Source organism: Polyodon spathula, chromosome 17 (genome assembly GCF_017654505.1).
Source record: "Polyodon spathula isolate WHYD16114869_AA chromosome 17, ASM1765450v1, whole genome shotgun sequence".
Classification (NCBI taxonomy): Eukaryota; Metazoa; Chordata; class Actinopteri; order Acipenseriformes; family Polyodontidae; genus Polyodon; species Polyodon spathula.
Window position 1 is genome coordinate 27,003,637 of NC_054550.1, and position 20,297 is coordinate 27,023,933.

General features: G+C 36.6%; 1 pseudogene; it reads left to right on the plus strand.

Annotated features, from left to right (window-relative positions):
* The first annotated feature begins 14,152 nt into the window (after positions 1–14,152).
* The window catches only part of LOC121329674, a 48,833-nt pseudogene continuing 42,688 nt past the window's right edge, over positions 14,153–20,297 (plus strand).

The window sequence follows — 20,297 nt, forward strand, 5'->3', positions numbered from 1 at the left end:
GTAATCGCCCCCATGGACTTAATAATTGGTTACGCCACCTTTAGCAGCAACCAAACGCTTCCTGTAGTTATTGGTCAGTCTCACACTGCTTCATGGAGGAATTTTGGCCCACTCCTTCATGCAGAACTGCTTCAACTCAGTGATATTTGTGGGTTTTCGAGCATAAACTGATCATTTCAGGTCGTGCCACAACATCTCTATGGGGTTTAGGTCCGGACTTTGACTAGGTAATTCCAAAACTTTAAATTTCTTGTTCTTCAACCATTCTGATGTAGACGTGCTTGTGTGTTCCGGATCATTGTCTTGCTGCATGACCTAGGTGCACTTCAGCTTCAGCTCACAGATGGATGGCCTGGCATTCTCTGATACAGAGCAGAATTCATGATTCCTTCAGTGATGGCAAGTCGTCCAGGTCCTTATGCAGCAAACCATACCCAAATCATGACACTAACACCACCATGCTTGACTGTTGGTATGAGGTTTGTATTGTAGAATGCAGTGTTTGGTTTTCACCAGACATAACGGGGCCAATGTTGGCCAAAAAGTTCCACTTTTGACTCATCTGTCCATAGAACATTGTTCCAGAACTCCTCAGGGTCATCCAGGTGCTTTTTGGCAAACTTAAGATGAGTATTCATGTTCTTCTTAGTGAGCAGTGGTTTCCGCCTTGTTACTCTGCCATGAATCCCATTTTTGCCCAGTGTCTTTCTGATGGTGGAGTGATGAACACTTACCTTAGCTGCGGCGAGAGAGGCCTGCAGATCCCTGGATGTTGTTTTAGGGTTCTTTGTGACTTCCTGGACGATTTTACGCCTTGCTCTTGGAGAGATTTTGGCAGGACGGCCACTCTTGGGAAGATTCACTGCTGTCCCAAACTTTCTTTGTTTGGACAATATGGCTCTGACTGTGGTTTGGTGGAGCCCCAGAGCCTTAGAAATGGCTTTGTAACCCTTTCCAGACTGATGGGCATCAACAACTTTTTTCCGGAGGTCTTCAGGAATTTCTTTTAATCGTGGCATGATATGCCTCTAGAACTTGTGTGCTGACAACTTCACTCTGATGGTAAGGGCCAAAGTCAGATTTATATTGGGCAGGGCTAGCCCAAATCAGGCCTGATTGTTAACCAAAGTATTCAAACAGCTGACCCTAATTGTCCCTTCAATTGGATTGAGTTAACTAGGGGGGCAATAACTTTTTCACACCTGAAGATTGCATGTTTGATTCCATTGTACACCAAACAAATGAAAGAAGTACCAAACTTTGGTGTCATTTTTTTCTCTCAGACTCCCTCTGTATACTACTACAACTCACAAAAAGATCTGACCAAATATAATGTGAAAAATGTGCAAGAATGCAGAAAATCAGACGGGGCAAATACTTACGGTACTGTATATATCATCAAAGGTTTATATACCCTCTGTTTGCAGCAGTGTTATTTACCAGTGTATTAAGTGTTATAAATATTGTTTGATACACTGTACTTTCATGGCAATGATACCATTTGTGAGTGTGGTGAACACTTATTTGTCTTAACAAGTGGTAGTTAAAAATCTGCTGACTTGACTGAGTTGGGGCACAGGGTACCAATATTTATGACTCTATGAAAGTCAGTGGAGTTAATTCATAAATATTGGTATGGTAATAAATCGCTACCGAGTAGTAAAAAGAGACCCAGGTAGCATCAGGTAATTTAAATTTAGTTTTTGGGTACCTGTGCTGATGTTTAAATGAAAACTGTATGTAAAATAAAATGTTTTCTAAATATCTCTCTCTCTTGGTAAATAAAATACACAGTGTACGGTATAATGTGTGTGTATGGGGTGAATTAGATAGTAGGATCGGGATTGATCCTTCTTCTAATAAATCTTTCCTGAATTATATGCCTGTTTTAATGTTGTATTGACATTTCGTAATTTCACTATAGTAAGTGATTAGTGTGAACTTAGAAAAAAAAAAAAAACACACACACACACACACAATTGTACAGCTCTAACGGATAGTTATAACAGAAATTATCTTTGTATGTAATTCTAATCTTAAAAGTATTTTTAAGGGTCGAAATGTTTGTGTAAGGTTTTAGATCTTTATATTTCAAATGGGTAAATCTATTTTTGTGCATGACTTTTAATGGTTTAATTAAACGAAATGAACAATTAGTAGCAGAGGTTAATGACCTTGCATGGATCATAAGTACTTTCATCGACACAGCACAGGGTTTAAAAGGTCTGGTTTTATGAACAATATATTTCCATGAATGCCTTTCCTGTCTAAGGGAGGGCAAATGCAGCAAATTGTAAAAGACAGAGGACCTTTGCTTTTGTTTAGTCTGCTCTTTGGGGTTTAATGTCTCGCTTGTATTCCCACGATTGACTTGCAGTGGATTTGTCATTGTATGATGTACACACCGACTGACGTTTTCTAGGGGAATAGCTTAAATTTACAAATCCCTTCATAGTACTTTCAGAATGCCCATTACTTGAAATAATAAAGTAAAAGATCACTACACTAGTCATATAGCAGCTATAACTAGAGGATCGTGTACCTCGCTAGTATAAAAAATAAAAAATAAAAAAAACTTGACTTTGACTCGGATATATCCACTCGGAATACTGTTATTGCCGTCCTGTAGTTATTACTTAAGTTAAAATAAATAAATAAATAACACCATAAATAATCCAACTAAACTTTGTTTTATACAGATACATTTTTGTAGACTAGGTTAAAGTAATTATTATGTTCACTGTAGATGATAAACAGTATTTAACCTCTGTAATGCTACTAGTTATTTTATGGAAATATGTGTATTGTTTTGAACACCTGAAGCAAAGAGCATTATTACAGAATATAACTTGTGATATATTATTTTTAAATTTTACCAAACTATCATGAATGGTTGTATACATGTAAACTATTGATGATTTATGGTGTTCTAAATACTTTATTCCTTACCGTTTTCCTGATTTGTATATGTATGTGGAACAATTATTACTCTTGCACTTTTCCTGAAGGATATATATTATATCTAATATATATATATCATATATATATATATATATATATATATATATATATATATATATATATATAACAATTTAGAGGCACAAGTATCAGAATACTTAAAAGAAAGTCATATACACTGTTCTCCCAGGTCAAGGTCTTAGGGCAATAATATTAATGGGAACAAAAATATCAAGGCATCCAAAAATAACTGATTCCCAGACTTTGGTTAATAAAATGACTTTTGTAAATGGTATAAATGCTGTAATGCCTATCTAGAGTCAAGTGACAATTGAACCTATTTTTTGTCAAAGCTATGCTGGAATGCTGCTTGACTTGATGGCTGCCTTTCCAGTAAGTATTTAAATCTCGGACCTGAGACATAAGCAATTACCTGCACAGTCTCATGGCACACTTAAGTGCCTTGTGTTTTGCACTTTCCGTAAAGTAATGGGGAATTATGTGTTATCCAGTCTGGCAGAGGCAGACCTTGCCAACTGGTGCTTTAACATGAAATGATCAGACCTATTTGAAGACTATTGTAAATGTTACTTCCTTTAAGAATTAGCCACAATGAAGTTTTGTACGACAGTTAAGTTGTGCATTTAGAATGGAAAATCCCAAAGGGGAAGTTATTCTCAATGTGAAACCACATCTCCACAATTGTGTTTTTGTTCCAATATAATCTCTTACTTTTCAAAGTCGTATTTGGAACTGCCTGATCATATGACTTGACCTGCGATCAAGTCACGTGCCACTTTTATCAGATGTGATGCGGCGTGAACGTGACGCAGTTCAGAACCTACAAATGTCTAACAAAGCAGCACCTAGGAAGTATGAGAGCGACGCTGAACAGCAGAAACACAACAAGTACAGCGTCATCGCGAGGAAGATATGTTAAACAAAACACCAACGCTGACACACTATTTTAATACAATATCAACAAATGTATGTGAAGGTACCAGTACTTGGGAAAATACATTGGAGAGAAATCAACAGGTAAACGACCTAGGTTTATGTGGATTACAGTGGGGCAATCTCCATGGAAAAATAAAAAGAAGTGTCACCTTTTTCACACTCTATTTTGGTAGTAGTTTTGGGGTTGTGGGTGTTTCTATGTAGTTTTCTTTTAGACTGAGAAATTCTCGTTCCAAATGCAAATTAACAAATTCATATTAAAATAGTTCCAATTTGGCCTTGTGTGACTTACTGATATCGTACAGCTTTCTTAAAACATGTTTCCATTAAGTTTTTAGGTTTTCTTAAAACACAGGCTGTCTCATTTGGTCCCCAAGAAAACAAACTAAAACAATACGTTGTTCCTGTGTGTGCAGCTCTGCTGATTCTGCGGACACCAATAGCAATTAAAAAAAAAACAACATTCCATAAGAAAGCGCTGGTACCATCCATGTATTATTTGCTAAACATTTTTTGGCTGCATATGTATTTATTATAAACCTGTTATACATGTACATGTTTGTAAGAGATAAAGACAACACATTTCCAGATAACTGGCTATTACGACAAAAGAGTCTGCAGTTTGCATTTCCCCATTCAGTAGCTAACGCTGTGGCCAATGCTCATTTTCAAAACTGGCGCTAATGCAAACATCGAATCAGGTAAAATATGGATCAGCTCAGACTGAATAATTTGATATTAATGTTAATTGAGTGTGATGGTAGCAAAAGAGAAATGGGAAACAAATGAATATGCAAAGAGGGGCCTCCAAAACAGTAACAGCCCCTGGGCACCATTAAACTTAATCTGGCCCTGGTGATAGGTGATACCTTCCTTGGGTTTTCTTGATCATTAATCATGAGAATCTTAGTTGACAGATGTGTGAATTGAAATAATGATCACCGTGGTATATGTCTAATCAGCAGTTGAAACAGTATCAGGTAGTGATTAATAGTTGAAACAGTATCAGGTAGTGATTAATATTTGTAACTAAGGCAGTGACAGGTATACATGATCATTTTTTCTTGCAACAATTTGTAAATCGATCCTTATGATAGATTCTGTATTCAATGTCTATATATATATATATAAAAAAATAAGCATTTTTTACATCTGTAGGTAACATATATATATATTATATCTATATAATATATATATATATATATATCTATATAGATATATATATGTATGTTAATTCTTATGTATTATTTTTTTTACGTAATAAAGTCTTGTTTTTTATACCCATAATGATTTACTGTGTAGTGTGATGTAAAATCTCTCCAGGACACATTCCGTACTTTATGTAAAAAAAAAGAAATGTTGTCATTTTACAACGTGGACATTATTGTGAGGAAGATGTCCTGCACCGCTGTATATATCACTTTTGGTCGTCTCCAAACAAAGTCGTAACACAAAATTCCGGGTTAAAAGACTAGCACATAATACAAGGCACCAATTTCTGATCAGTACTTTTTATCTGCAATTTTGGTTCACCGCATGGAATGCAATGTGCTTAAAAACAAAAATCATGAAACCTCAAGCCACTACAGGGGATATTGGAGGACAGTGTGATAAACCGTGTTAGCAAGTTAGGTCTCGGTCTTCCAGGTGAAAGAGGTCTTTAAAGCCAGTACAGTGAAGGGCACATGGCCATACAGCACCTGTGTTACTATGTGCTCCGCAATCTGCTTTGGAGTTAGTTGCTGAAACAACATAAGGATGTCTGTTCAATTGATGGAAACAGCAGCAGATCTAAATTCTGCCCATTTAAATCATTAAATTGCCCCTGCTTATATTTTTGCATACACTAAGGAGATCCACGTGTACTGTTTGGGATGGTTTCATATACATTTTCTCAAACCATAAGCTAATGTGATTTGAAGAACAACAACACAAAACAATGTGAACCCATAGAGATTTTAGAGCTTAAAGTAGGGCTGTCCAGTGATGGCTCTTGAGTCATCTACAGCTCCTTGAGCTCAACAATATAGAAAACACCCACAGAAGAAGGATGGTTGTTCTTCAAAAATGTAGTACTAGAGGCGCAAAACAATTATATCCCTAAAGTAGACAAATCTAAATGTAAAACTAAATTTCCAAAATGGTTTAATAGATCAATTTAAAAAAATATTCAGCGAAAAAAGGCACTTTACAGAGCATTAAAAAAGAACCAAAAAGAAAGTACGCAGAAAGAGTACACAGAACTGCAAACGCAAGTCAAAAAGGAAGTTAGAAAGGCCAAGAGAGAAATAGAAATGAACATTGCTAAGGGAGCTAAAACCAATTCCAAAATGTTTTTCCAATATTACAACAGCAAGTGAACATTCAAAGAGGAGATTAAATGTTTAAGAGATACAAATGGCAAAATCGTAGAAATGATTACTTTTCACAAGTTTTTACAAAGGAAGATACTGACAACATGCCCCACATGTCATCCAGTTCCTATCCAGTTTTAAATAACTTTAGCATAACTGAGGCAGAAGTGTTAAAGGGACTAGGAGCTCTTAAAATAAACAAATCCCCTGGGCCGGATGAGATCCTCCCAGTAGTACTCAAAGAAATGAAAGAAGTAATTTACAAACCGCTAACCAAGATCATGCAGCAGTCTCTTGACACAGGGGTGGTACCAACAGACTGGAAAATTGCAAACGTAATACCGATCCACAAAAAGGGAAACAAAACTGAACCAGGTAACTACAGACCAGTAAGCCTGACTTCTATTATATGACTAACAACCAAATGAGCAAAATGGGCCGAATGGCCTCCTCTCGTTTGTAAACTTTGTTATGTTCTTATGTTCTTAATATGGTTTCTTTCATTTTGAGGTAAAGTATCCCGTTCAAGGCTATTGTAGGTTTTGAAAAGACTGGAGGGCAATTCCCAGGTCATCCTTAAGGCTCTTTTAGCCAAAAAGGTTAGACAGCTGTGGCTTCGTGGATAGCAATATGCATATGCCCACCACTTTTTTTTTTTATTATTATTATTTATTTAATTACAGTAATACACAGACTCATTAAACAAATATGATCAGTCGACTAATCTGCATTATATTGGAGTTCTTGACAGGAAAACAGTTTAAAAATATCCATTATTGGTATACAAAGAAATAAGATTCTTTGGCATCCTTTACTAGAATAAGTTCAGTCCTACTTCTCTGTAACAAAGTGTGTCTTGGTACATGAGATGTCTTGTGTGTGTCTCATTTTGCTGTTTTCCCCCCCTGTCCCCAATGAAGCCTAGGGCTGCTGTTTCTCTTGGTAGCTGATAATTTTTTTTTTTATCTGATTAGCTGACACATTTAGTAGAAATCAGCCTTAGCCCTTAGGCAGGGCATGGATTTAATTTAAAAAGTATCAAGGTTTACATTGTGTGCTTTTTAATCATCATGTTTATCAGGCAGAGAAAAATTACAGGAAGGACCATAGGGAGAGGGTTATCTTAAGGACCAGTAGCTTGGGAAATTGCTACAAGGTAATTTACTGGCAACTTTTACATTCATTAATGTTGCATTTCCCACTTATAATTACAGCCCATGTAATATACTAATTAAGCGGTATAATTTGCTGTAAAACGTTTATTGTTGAAGTGTGGAGCTATTCATTGGCTCTGTGATTAGTATATCTTATGATTTGCTAATTCAAATTTTAACTAAGAAATTATTTTTTGATTGCAACTTGTACTCATGTAGAATATATAGTGTGTGTGTGTGTGTGTGTGTGTGTGTGTGTGTGTGTGTGTGTGTATATATATATATATATATATATATATATATATATATATATATATATATTATATATATGCAAGGCCAAAAAAAAACTGTTAGACAGCGTGTTTTTTTTGGCTGCTGCCTGACGGACAATCCGATTTTTCAGGCTTTAAGACGAAACGTTTGCGCTTTATATCAAACAGCGGTTTCTCAATCGAAAACGACTCCGCTCACAGATCATCCCGGTAAAACACGTTTAGAAGGATCGTTGTTTTTCATTGGTAATGCTTGAGTGATTTCCGGGGTGACGTGGATGTACATGGTACTCTGCAGATTCACGTGTTGTTATCTTGTTGTTAGCTTTATTAAATCGGTAACGTTATTTTCCCAACCCAGGAAAAAAAAAAAAAAAAAAAAAAACAAATACGATATTTATTATAATTGACTCAGATTTAGCACGTAGCATGTTGATATCGCTTTTTTTTTTAATTTCCTTAATGTGATTAATAAAATGTACCGGTAATTTTATTTTAAATGTATGGTGCTTGCTTGTAATTTACAGTACCGAGTGCAGCAACACTCAGGTCCAAATCGTCAGCCGAGGGTAGACACTATTTACATCATCGCTATAAGTCTTCATGTACGAATAAAATACTTATTTAACAAAAAAAAAAAAAAAAAAAAAAAATCAAACTGCTGTACGCCTTAACCTTACTCATTTAGTTGTCATTTGGCATTGTCCGTTGTCAGAGTATTGCTATTGATGCTGGCTCGTACAGCATTTAACAAAGGGTATAAAAAAGTTTGGATCAGAATCCAATATCATAACTTACAAAAAAGTAATATACTGCAAGTATACATGTGCCAAATGTCTAGTTTTAGTATACAATTGGTACCATTATACTATTCTATTTTGACAATTATACTTGCAGTATACAACTTTGTATATTCTTTTTGTAAATAATGCAATGTAGTTCTCAAATATTGGACATCTTCTCTTTTGCATACCTGCATTGTCTCTTGCTAGATATGCATCTCCAGATTCTGACAAATACCGTATTACTTCAATTTGGCAACGCCCTCGTATTAAAAACGCCCTCGTATTGACGCCGCAGTCAAAAAAGCCGCTGGACTTTTCCAGACCATCTGACTGGCCTGACTGGAAGCAACGCTTTTCTAGGTACAGGAGAGCCACAAAGCTCGCTGCCGAGTCAGGAGACGTGCAGGTCAGTTCGCTAATATATGCTATGGGAGTAGACACCGAGCATATTTACAAGTCGTTTGTATTTGAAAACAACGGGGATGAGAATAAATATGATGTTGTACTGCAGAAATATGATGAGCACCTCATACCGAAGCGTAATATTATATACGAGAGAGCGAGGTTCCATCAAAGAACACAAAACTCTGGAGAATCTGTAGCTGTATCTGTATCTACAGCTGAATGAGCTCGCTGAAAACTGTGACTTCAGAGCACAGAAAGAGGAGCAAATAAGAGACAGGCTAGTGATTGGCATTACAGACAAGGAGCTGTCACAAAAGTTACAGATGAAAAGCGACCTTACCCTCCGTGTAGCAACAGAAATGGGAAGACATTCTGAGCTTGTTAAAAAGCAGAATACTAAAACGGACATTGAGCGAGTGGAAGATCTGAAGGCATTCATGCGTAAAGAAAAATTGCACAAGCCGAGAAACATGCGTCATTACAATACTCACCATGCAAAACCAACGGGAGAAAATAAAAACTGTGGGAGATGTGGTCGCAAGCATGCAGGCACAGACATTTGCCCAGCGAAAGACAAGAAATGCAATAAATGTCACAAACACGGACACTTTGCAACAGTCTGCCATACTAAATTAGTGTATGAGGTTACTACGCACACAAAAGATGCAGACTCACTGTTTCTGGGCTCAGTTACAGACAACAATCAGAACGTAGACACAGTTATCAATGATGATGAGCCTCCGTGGCACACTACTCTGAACATTGCTGGAACACCTGTGATCTTCAAGATAGATTCAGGAGCAGATACATCAATTATAACTGAAGTCACTTACAATAAGCTAACTGAAAAGCCACAGTTAAAGAATTTGAAGATTGCTTTGCATAGCCCAGGAGGAGCCGAGACCACTAGAGGGCAGGTTATTGCAAAAACGAAGATAAAATGTCAAAGCAAATGGCAAGATTACTTTCTCAGAGTCGTAGTTGCAAAATCTAAAGGAGATAACCTACTCAGCAGAGCTGTTGGGGTAAAATTGGGGCTGATACATTGCATTGAAGAAGTTGGTGTTTATGGTGACATGGGAATACTAGAAGGTGAACCAGTCAAAATTGTGCTGAAAGAAAATGCACAACCCTACAGCATCACTACACCTCACAGGATCCCAAGTCCCTTACTGCCAAAGGTTGAAGCAGTGCTGAGAAGAATGGAATTGAAGGGGATCATAGAAAAAGTGACTGAACCAACTGAATGGTGCGTGCCTATGGTACCCATAGTAATGAAAAATGGAAAGATAAGAATTTGTGTGGACCTGAAAAAACTGAATGCAAATGTTAAGAGAAAAAATACATTTTGCAAACGCTGGATGATATATTGCCAAAGATAGCAGAAAGTACTGTATTTTCATGTTTAGATGCAGCAAGTGGATTTTGGCACTGGAAGGAGAGAGTGCAAAACTAACCACTTTCATCACACCACTAGGCAGATACTGCTTTAGAAGGCTATCATTTGGCATCACCTCAGCACCTGAGATATTTCAACGCAAAATGTCTGAGCTGCTACATGACCAGGAAGGCACAGTCGTCTACATGGATGACATCCTTGTGTTTGGAAGCACAACACAAGAGCGTGACATGAGACTGCATAAAGCCATGGAGACCATTCGCGCTTCAGGGCTGAAACTCAACAAAGAAAAGTGTAAACTGCGCCAACCTAAGCTAGCGTTTCTGGGACAAATAATCAGCAAAGAAGGCATAACACTGAGTCCAGAGAGGGTTGCAGCCATTACAAGTTTATAGCCACCACGAAATGTGACAGAACTACGGAGACTTCTAGGAATGATAAACTACATAGACCGATACTTTCCAAACCTCTCCAATGTCTTGCACCCTTTAAATGAGCTGCTCAGGTCCAATACTGCATGGTTATGGGGTCCACCTCAAGACAAAGCTTTCAACAGAGTTAAAACCATGATATCTTCTGCACCTGTTATGGAGTTCTTTAATCCAAACAAACCAATAGTAGTAAGTGCTGATGCCAGTAGCTATAGTATAGGTGGCATCCTTCTCCAGCAACATGGTAAGGAACTGAAACCAGTAGCTTTCTGTTCCCGTACCCTTACTGATGCAGAGAAGCAATACGCACAAATAGAGAAGGAGTGCCTGGCTAGTGTGTGGGCTTCAGAACGATTCTACCAGTATCTATGTGGACTGGTGACCTATAGACTTATAATAGATCACAAGCCATTGGTGACACTAATAAACAGCAAGGATCTGGACAGAGCACCAATTCCGATGTCAGCGCTTACTGATCAGAATGATGAAGTTCAATCCAGCTGCTGAATATGTGCCAGGGAAGAACTTGCTCATAGCAAATGCGCTATCGAGACACCCAAGGAAAAACACAGAACTGGCAGAACTAGAAGCAGAAATACAAGCGTATGTCAACGCCATCGAAGAACATCGACCAGTGAGAAAATCTGTGCAAAAAACAGATCAAACAGGAAACACTGGGTGACAGTAAACTACATTGTGTGCTGAACTACACGCTAAATGGATGGCCTGAGTACTTTAGAGATGTAGCCAAACTAGCAAAAGCATATTTTGCAGAAAGAGGACAACTGAGTGAACTGAATGGATTTCTAAAACGAGGTAGTCAAATTGTTATTCCCTGCAGCATGAGAGCAGACATGATAGAAAAGATACACCAAGGTCACCAAGGCCTAACCAAATGCAGAGAACGATACAAACAGTCTGTTTGGTGGCCAGGGATTGCAAATGATGTAAAAGAATATGTCCTGTCATGTAAATACTGCAATGAAAACAAGCCTAGCCAGCGCAAAGAACATCTCATCACAACCCAGCTGCCCGAGCTTCCATGGCAGAAGTTAGCTGCAGTCTTATGTGAATACAAAGGGAGAAACTTCCTTATTGTTACTGACTACTTTTCATGATGGTTAGAGATATTACACTTACTGAAAACTAACAGTGAAATAGTGATTGCAAAGCTGAAGAGCGTATTTGCAAGATTTGGAATACCTGAGAAGATAGTAACTGATAATGGTCCGCAGTTCACTGCTTGGCAATTCAAGCAGTTTGCAACGCAGTATGACTTTGAGCATGTGACTTCTAGTCCATATTTTCCACAATCCAACGGCATGGCCGAACGAGCAGTCAAAACCGCAAAAGAGATACTGAAGCAAGCTGACCCTTACCTTGCGTTACTGAGCGATCGTTCAACACCCACAGAGCCAACGCAGGAAAACCCAGCAAGACTGATGATGGGAAGAAGAATTCGCAGTGTAGTTCCAACATTGAAGCAAAATTTAACCCAAAAATGGCCTGATCTAAATGTAGTAAGACAGAATGACGCAAAAGCAAAGCAGAGTTACAAAAAATACTACAATGGAAAACATTCCACAAGACCACTTCCACAGCTGAGTATCGGGGATAGAGTTCGAGTGAAGACTGATGGTGAAAAAGAATGGAACACAACTGGAATTGTTCAAGGCAGATGTGCAACACCGCGCTCATACATTGTCCAGACAGAGCGGGAGACACCCAGAGAAGGAACAGGAGACACATTCAACTTGTGAATAATGAGAGAAAACATTCACCAACAATCGAAGAACAACATGCAATACCAGAAGAGATACAAAATAACAGTAGCCAATCGCCACCGAGAGCTGAAACAGCACAGGAAAGCAACAGCCATAAAGACACTGTAGATCCACAAAGACCAATTCCAGAAGGATTCATAATCACCAGATCTGGACATATTGTTAAGCCAGTCCAACGTTTGGATATCTAGATTGGGAAAGGATCTAGTGGGCAGAATAATGCCTGTCCTTCCCAAAAGGGTTTATGGCAGTCTACCCATTGCCCTTAGTTAGCCAGTTAATAATTTTATTTAAGAGGGGAGATGTGATAGTTTGCCATTGTTCATATCGTAGCAGTTAATAGTTATGCTGTTTGTATACGCATGCGCCCTGAACAAAAAGTATAACGAAAGTAAAATAAAGAACACGTGTGCTTAATACCACTGTCTCGCTCTGCCTTTTGTTATGACCACAACGCTACACATGTTGTAGTTTTTACAGAAATCAAGCTGATTAGGTAATTTTTGGTGAAGAAAAACATCTATGTCACACTCTTGGATTTAACTGCCACACCAGCATTGTCTCCGCCCCTTAACAACAAACACACACTCCTGATTCGCTGGTATAGTACTCTCTGACCTTCCAACTCCCACCTAATTGGCTCTGTTTAACTGTCAATAAATGCACTGTATTCACGCCCCAAAAACACACGAGTACAGTGCTGCAGATCGGAGCCTCACGGTGTCGCTTCTAAAATGCCTTAAATCGTGTAATAAAACGGTACTTTTAGAAAACCAGGAGCAACTTCTGCTCTGGATCAAAAAGCTGTAATGCTCTGCGGCTGCCCGTCTATGTGGATAACTATCAAAAAACTAACTAAAACACAAGTCTGGGAAAAACAAATGGAAGTCTGGAAAAAGTACAAGTCCATGGGAAAAACTTGACATGGACAACCAAATGTTCTGGAAAAAAGTACCATTAACCCTGATATATATATATATATATTGAGTATAGTATATATTATATACAAATCATAGTCCATAGGTCAATTATGGGCAACTTGACATTTTTTTTTGGACATATATAATATATATATATATATATATATATATATATATATATATATAATATAGCAAGTATATGTATCATTACAATCAAAGTCCTTTTAAAATATTTAAAAATTTATAATTGATTTTATACATTTGGAAAAAATGAAATACAAATACGTACGAAACTAGTATAATCCTTACTACAAATTTTGATGGAAACTTAGATGTTTATCAGTGCTTTGATCATATTAGTGAAACCAGTCAAATACTGTATGAAAAACGGTGGCAAGAACAAACATAGTAATAGTAATAATGAAAAAAGCAGCGTTACCAATGCAATTCTCAGTTAAAAGATAAAATATGGTTATGTGTTCGGAATAATTTATTGCAAAGTCAGTTATAACAGGTTTACTTCAAAATGCACCCCAGGTAAATGAAGCCCAAGGCTAAGATTTTGTAAAAAATAAAGGTAATTTTAATTAATTGGAATAACTTGATGAGTCAACTGTGTTAATGCAGCTTTTTATTGACGTGCTGTCTGTTATCTGACCAAAAGCATCCAAATTGGTTTTATCCTGAGTTAAGTACATGGAAAACATGTCAAATACATTCCAGGAGATAGTATATGGGTAAGTGGCTATACACATATAAACTGTCTGTGGACTCAGAAAGGCATTAAACAGTCTGAAAAGTACCTGGATACAATTTCCCTATCACAAACACACAGGGTATTTAGCAAATATTGCTGAGAACAGTGTCTTTAAAGAAATCTTTTTTTTTTTTTTTCTTTTTTTATAAAACAAACTGCATTTACTATAGTAGAAATAATTTTCGCTTTAGAAGGCAAATTTCACTGTTACACCTAATGTTTCTTTGATCGTATTGTTTGTGAAATGCAATGAATTATGCACAATTCTTCATTTCAAAGTAAGAATTACTGACCCCTATGACAAACTGGCTGAGTGGATGCAGGTGCAGGAGTGATGCAGCACGGTAATTAACAGACAGAGAGGTTTTATCCAGTTTGGGGAAAAGTGCTGTTTATTTTTTTTATATCCAGGTCTGGTGACCAACAACAAAAATAATAAACAATAATGGGTCTACAGACCCAAACAATAACAATAACCCAACACGTATCCACCCCACAATTGTACATACGCTGTCACCAGTCCTGGATGAGTGCAGTAGTGCTCGTGGTTAATGATAGAGGTTATTTGTGACAGTCATGCAGTGCTGTTCTCGCTTTAGTGCTGGCCCTCAGTGAAAGCTCCGGAATCTTGTTAGCCGTCTAGTGTGGTGTAACAAACAAGACGATTACACACAGACAAACAAACGAAAAACACTCACGATACTGCTTTCTCTGCTGAACGGAGTCTGTCACAATCCTTCTCAGTTTTTAATTACAAACCAAATGCGAAGGAACAGATTACGATTCTCCATCCCCTTTTTATGCTGTCACATATGACCCCTTGGTAAACGAGTGCAACCACCTCTCCAATCTGCGGCTGCCATGTTGTTTCATGTCATTATTGCAACTGAGTCTCACCCCCTTCTTGGCTGGCCGACTTCCCTTGAATCCTGGGAATGAACTGTCAGGCCAGCCCGTCTAAGGAACTCTGTTCTCGCTGCTTAGCACCCTCACAGGTCAGGAGGGAGATTTACAACCAAGAATCATTGTATTTCTGTCACAACCCCTTATTAAACTAGATATGCAATACACTGAGGGTTAGTTAGTCTCAAGAGATTTGCACCTCTTTGTTTTTCATTTCTGGAAACGGTGGTGTTAGGTACTTGTTTGATCACATTTAAAATAAAAAATAATTAAAAGAAAAAGCAATAAAAGTAAGTTGCTTGCCTTTTATGATATTTGCAATAATTATGAGTGAAAAGTAAAATATTAAAGAGCCTTAGCTACACAGAGGTGTGTGTCTTTGGGTTCACAACAATAGGATACAAACCTCGCTCGATACGTGGGTTGTGATATGATACGTATCACCATACAATTAAGAAAATGTCAAATATTGTTTGTCTTTGTTATGTACATTTTATTAGCTTTTTTTTTAAGTAGTAATGTAGTAAGTCCCAATAAAATGTCATTTGATGAAATATTTCAGCTAGCTTAATAATACTTTAATATATGCCCATTTGAAACATTTCCATTTTATACATCAGTATAAGCCAGTAATGAGATTAGCATTACAGTTCTTATCAATCAAATAACGCAATGTTACCATTATTAACTTTCATTATTAGTAAACATATTATGAACAGGACACATAAATGCAAATAATTGTTTACATTTGACAAGAAGGATTCAATATGCTCATTCTAAATCTAAACCAAGTGTTATACACCCTTAAAATGAAAACATTTACCAGAAAAAAAAAAAAAAAAACTTTCAATGTTACCAAGAAAGGAGTAAAACATATACCGTTTACAGCTCCAGTGAACGATCACATTAATTACAAAAAAAAAAAAATGTTTAGCTTCTGTGTACTCTCTTTTATCAAGACCCTGTTGATGGTCTGGTTTGTTTACATTGTTCAGTGTTATCTTTAGGGACATCACATAAGGCCTTTTAAATTATAAGACAGGCATTCTTCACTTATGGTTCATCTAAACGTGTTTGGTATTCAGACATTTTTTTTAATATACTGTATAAGCTTACTGTATCACCTGCTTTACTGGACACTTTCTAATGGCACACTGGTGTTTCTGTTCGAGTAGCATATTTGCAGTCTGCATTAATGTCTTGGCATCTTCTTAATTGGTTGCATTTCCAGTACATCTCCTTTCTTTGCAGCATATTTTACAAATCGCATATGATACATTAATCTTGCTTCCATGTTTTATTTTGATAAACAGTTCAGTGGTTGCTCATTTATTCAGTTATACACCAGTTGTTAAGGACTTTGAAGTCCTGAAAGGTGATAAATACATATATGCACACAAGTTTCAAGCCATCTGGATTTTGAGTTTGGAAAAAAAACATATTTTGATGAAAGCGTTTCCACTACATAATGGTGATTTTTATGAATGATAATATTTTTTTTTTTTTTTTGCATCTTCACTGACTGGACATCAGTTGACTGCTTGTATTATTGAGTGGATCTCAGTGCTGGTGCCTGTACAGGGACTGTTGTGTAAATAGGCTGTCCTAGACATAGACGCTTATTACAGCATACAAAATATGCATATCCCACTTGCAAGGCAGTTTCACCGTTTTGACAATATAGGTGTTGGGGGGCAAACTTGTGATCATGGATGAGAGGACGATCTGAAATAGAACAACCCTTCTGTAATACATCCCATGTAGCTCTATCCAGACATTTCATTTGTTTGTAATCTTCATTGTATTTCAGTGACACTGCATGTTTAGTCATTGATCATTTATGGTAATGGTTTTAAATCTAATTTAGTTGAGTTACACACAGCCACTTAAGGGCTTACAATCACAGTTTATAATAACACCACTGTGGTGAGAGTAACAGCTGGCAAAGTGCATGTTAAATGTTTTAATTGTTTCATCAGACAGTCTCACTAGCTCTCTGTGAACTGTGTAAACTTCTTCGTGGATAAGTGGCATTTTCTAAATATTACTCATGTTGTTTCTGTTTCTGTTTATTTCAGGAGAAGGAAGAAGTTGAATGAGCCTCTGTGGGGGCCATTCTTTCAGATTACCAGAGGATCAGAGTAGAAAATGTGTAAGCAGAATACCGGTTGACATTGTATTTTCAATTTTTCAATGTAGAGTAGAAGTATGTTGGAGGGATTTGCTTCATCCAAAGACAGTACTTCAGGATCAGTTGCTCACAAAGGTATAAAACTGGTGTTATGATAAAAAAAAAAAAAAAAACACATTAAACATGTATGCTATATATTTGTGTGTTACTTCACTTTTTCAAATCTTTGACATTTAAATGCATATGAAGTACCATATTCACATTTGTAAAGAATGCCTGATTTGCTAACCACTTGTATCAGTGAGACCTTTCTGATCTTTTCAATTGCAAACCACCACTGTGTGAGAAGAAAGTTTAACGCTATGTTCTTTATGATAAGTCTAACTTGGGTATACCATGCCAAAAAACTACTGTATGGTAAACCTGATGGATTTATCTGTGGTTATCATTTTATTATTTAAGTAATTTGCAATAAGCAGAGCACATAAACAATACATCTATATATCAATCTATTAAATAAATAAATAAATAAATAATAATAATAAAGGGAAGTTTTCTGTTTTACAAAAAATTGTACTTAAACCTTCTGGGTGATGTCCAATTTGAAGCCCTGCTTATATTATTTTTCACAGGTGCAAGCGACTTAATCTTCAGCCTTTAGCTTACCTTTGGCGTCGAAATCAGAAGGATTTGCTCCGAGAAATGATATCGTCTAACATCCAAACTATGATCATCAAAGTTGCAGCTTTTGGTAGGTATCCAGGATGCATGAGAGCAGCCCATTTACAGTGACATAATCTCAGCCCTTTTGTTAATGTACAGTCTGCAAATGAGCAGCTGTCAAAGTGCAGAGAGAAGAAAGCACAAATCATCAATCACTGTTTTGTAAAACTGTTAAGACTTCTGCCAGAGGCTAAGGCAGTTGAGTAGAGAACAATAGGAAGAGATAAGCGAGAATCAAGCCGTTAGAAAATGACCGCAGATAATTACATTTATACCACATTAATGAAACCTGTCAATAATCTCATACCTCTTATTGTGTTGTGTAAAAAGGAGGAACGATGCATTTTTGTCTCTTGCATTCCTTTAAATACATGAGGCGTGCAGCAAAGATTACAATCTAGTGCACGTCATTTAGGACATTTAAACATCTTAAAAAGAAAAAAAAAGTTGATTGTATTGTAACCAGCTCCTAGTTGTTGTGATATTTAGGAGAGATTGCAGTTATTTTACTGAAGCAGTGCTAAAGAGCAATGCACAGTTCTGTTGTATTCATATCACTGCAGGTTTGACTAAATGTCAGTGGGGTTGGATGCCTCTGTCCCTAACAATGGGAAGGTTTTGTTGGAAGGTTAAGTGATTGTCTTTTGCACAATGAGCCCCTTCATTGTACAAATGTGATCGTATTTCCCAGTCAGATTAAGGCCATTTCACAGTTAGTCACGTAGAATGAATGGTTGCCAGTTAGCTGCAGAAGCAGAGGCACCAAAAATACTACATAATTTATTGTACTAACTAAAGATTATTTTTTGCTGCAGGGTAGTTTTCTTTACATCACAAATTTGGATGCAGCACCACTTATTCGATGTGCTAAGTCTGTCCTTTAGCTACCTGTACATGTAGTTACACTATAGTTACACTTCAGCATGGTATGTAGGAGAACCTCGTTTAGTTAATTTGCTGAGCCATTATATTATATATATATATATATATATATATATATCAGATATATATATATATATATATATATATATATATATATATATATATATATATATATATATATTATATGCTCCAAAATTCAAAGGGCAATAACGAGGTCCTCGCCAACCCAACAGCTTCAATTCCCTTTATCTGCATGGAGACTATTACAAGTTGAAGGTGACCTGGATAGTCCCTTTAGCAAATATATATATGCTGTTTTCTAAATGGTGGGTAAAAGTGACACCAAGCTTTTGGTCACATACAAAGACACATTTATTGAATAATCACTTTAAAAGCAAATACCCCACATATCTGAAGATAATAATTAGGTAAAAAAAAAAAAAAAAAAAAAAAGGGTTTTTGGCTACAGGTAAAAAGGGAGATGTTATCAGGCTCAGTTTCTCACCTGCCCCTGGCTGGTGTAATTAGAGGTGAGCAAATTTAATATTCTGAGTGCTCATGGGCTATTAGGCAACGCTCAAATAATTGCAGCTTTTATTAAAAACAGGTTTAAGCAATGAAGCTTGTTGTAGAACGTATCAGGTAGCAGAGAAGTTGAGAGCAGAGGTCAGCCTGTAGGTGGATATTAAAAGGAACTTTAAGGTAAACGATAAAGAATGCATTTAAAATAACATATTTTAATACTTTTGATGTGTTGTGGTTTATGTGTACTGCACAGATGTTCAGGCTGGAAGCATGTTTGTAATTTGAGTTTTAGGAGAATTAGGAGTAATTCTATATTATATTCTATTATATTATGTTATATTATGTTATATAGTGTTCTTGTTTGAATAATAGAGACATGCATGCAATTGTTTTTGCCTAAAGTTTTAAAAAAATGGTTACTTTTCATACTTTGACAAACAGATTGTGACAAAACATTTTCATGTTTACTTAATTTAAAAAGATGTTTGATAATACTGTACTGTAAATCTTCAAATAATTGCCATTCTCCAATACTCCCTGGGTCTTCAATAAGCGCTGGGGCTGCTGGGAAATATGGTAAATAGACGCCGGATCTCTCTTAAACACCGGGTTATGAATAATAATATAATACGCGCCATACTGAATATTCCAGTCAATACACACACATGGCTGTACAACAAGCTTACCAATTTGTTTTTCAACAGCGATGAAGAGACCCTGAGGCTCAGGATGATTGATAAGAAAACTGAATTTGTGTTGATTTTATTGTTAATCTTTAAACCGTTTGAAGCATTTTTAGGGCCAAAAGTATGAGTTTATTTTTCACTTATATTAACAGTATTTCAATCGGTTGTTTTGCAATGAAGATTCGTTGCAGGTTAATTTTTCATCGGTTGTCCATGCTTACCAGTGGACACGTTTTGAGGGTGAACAATAAATATAATATATGTTAATAAA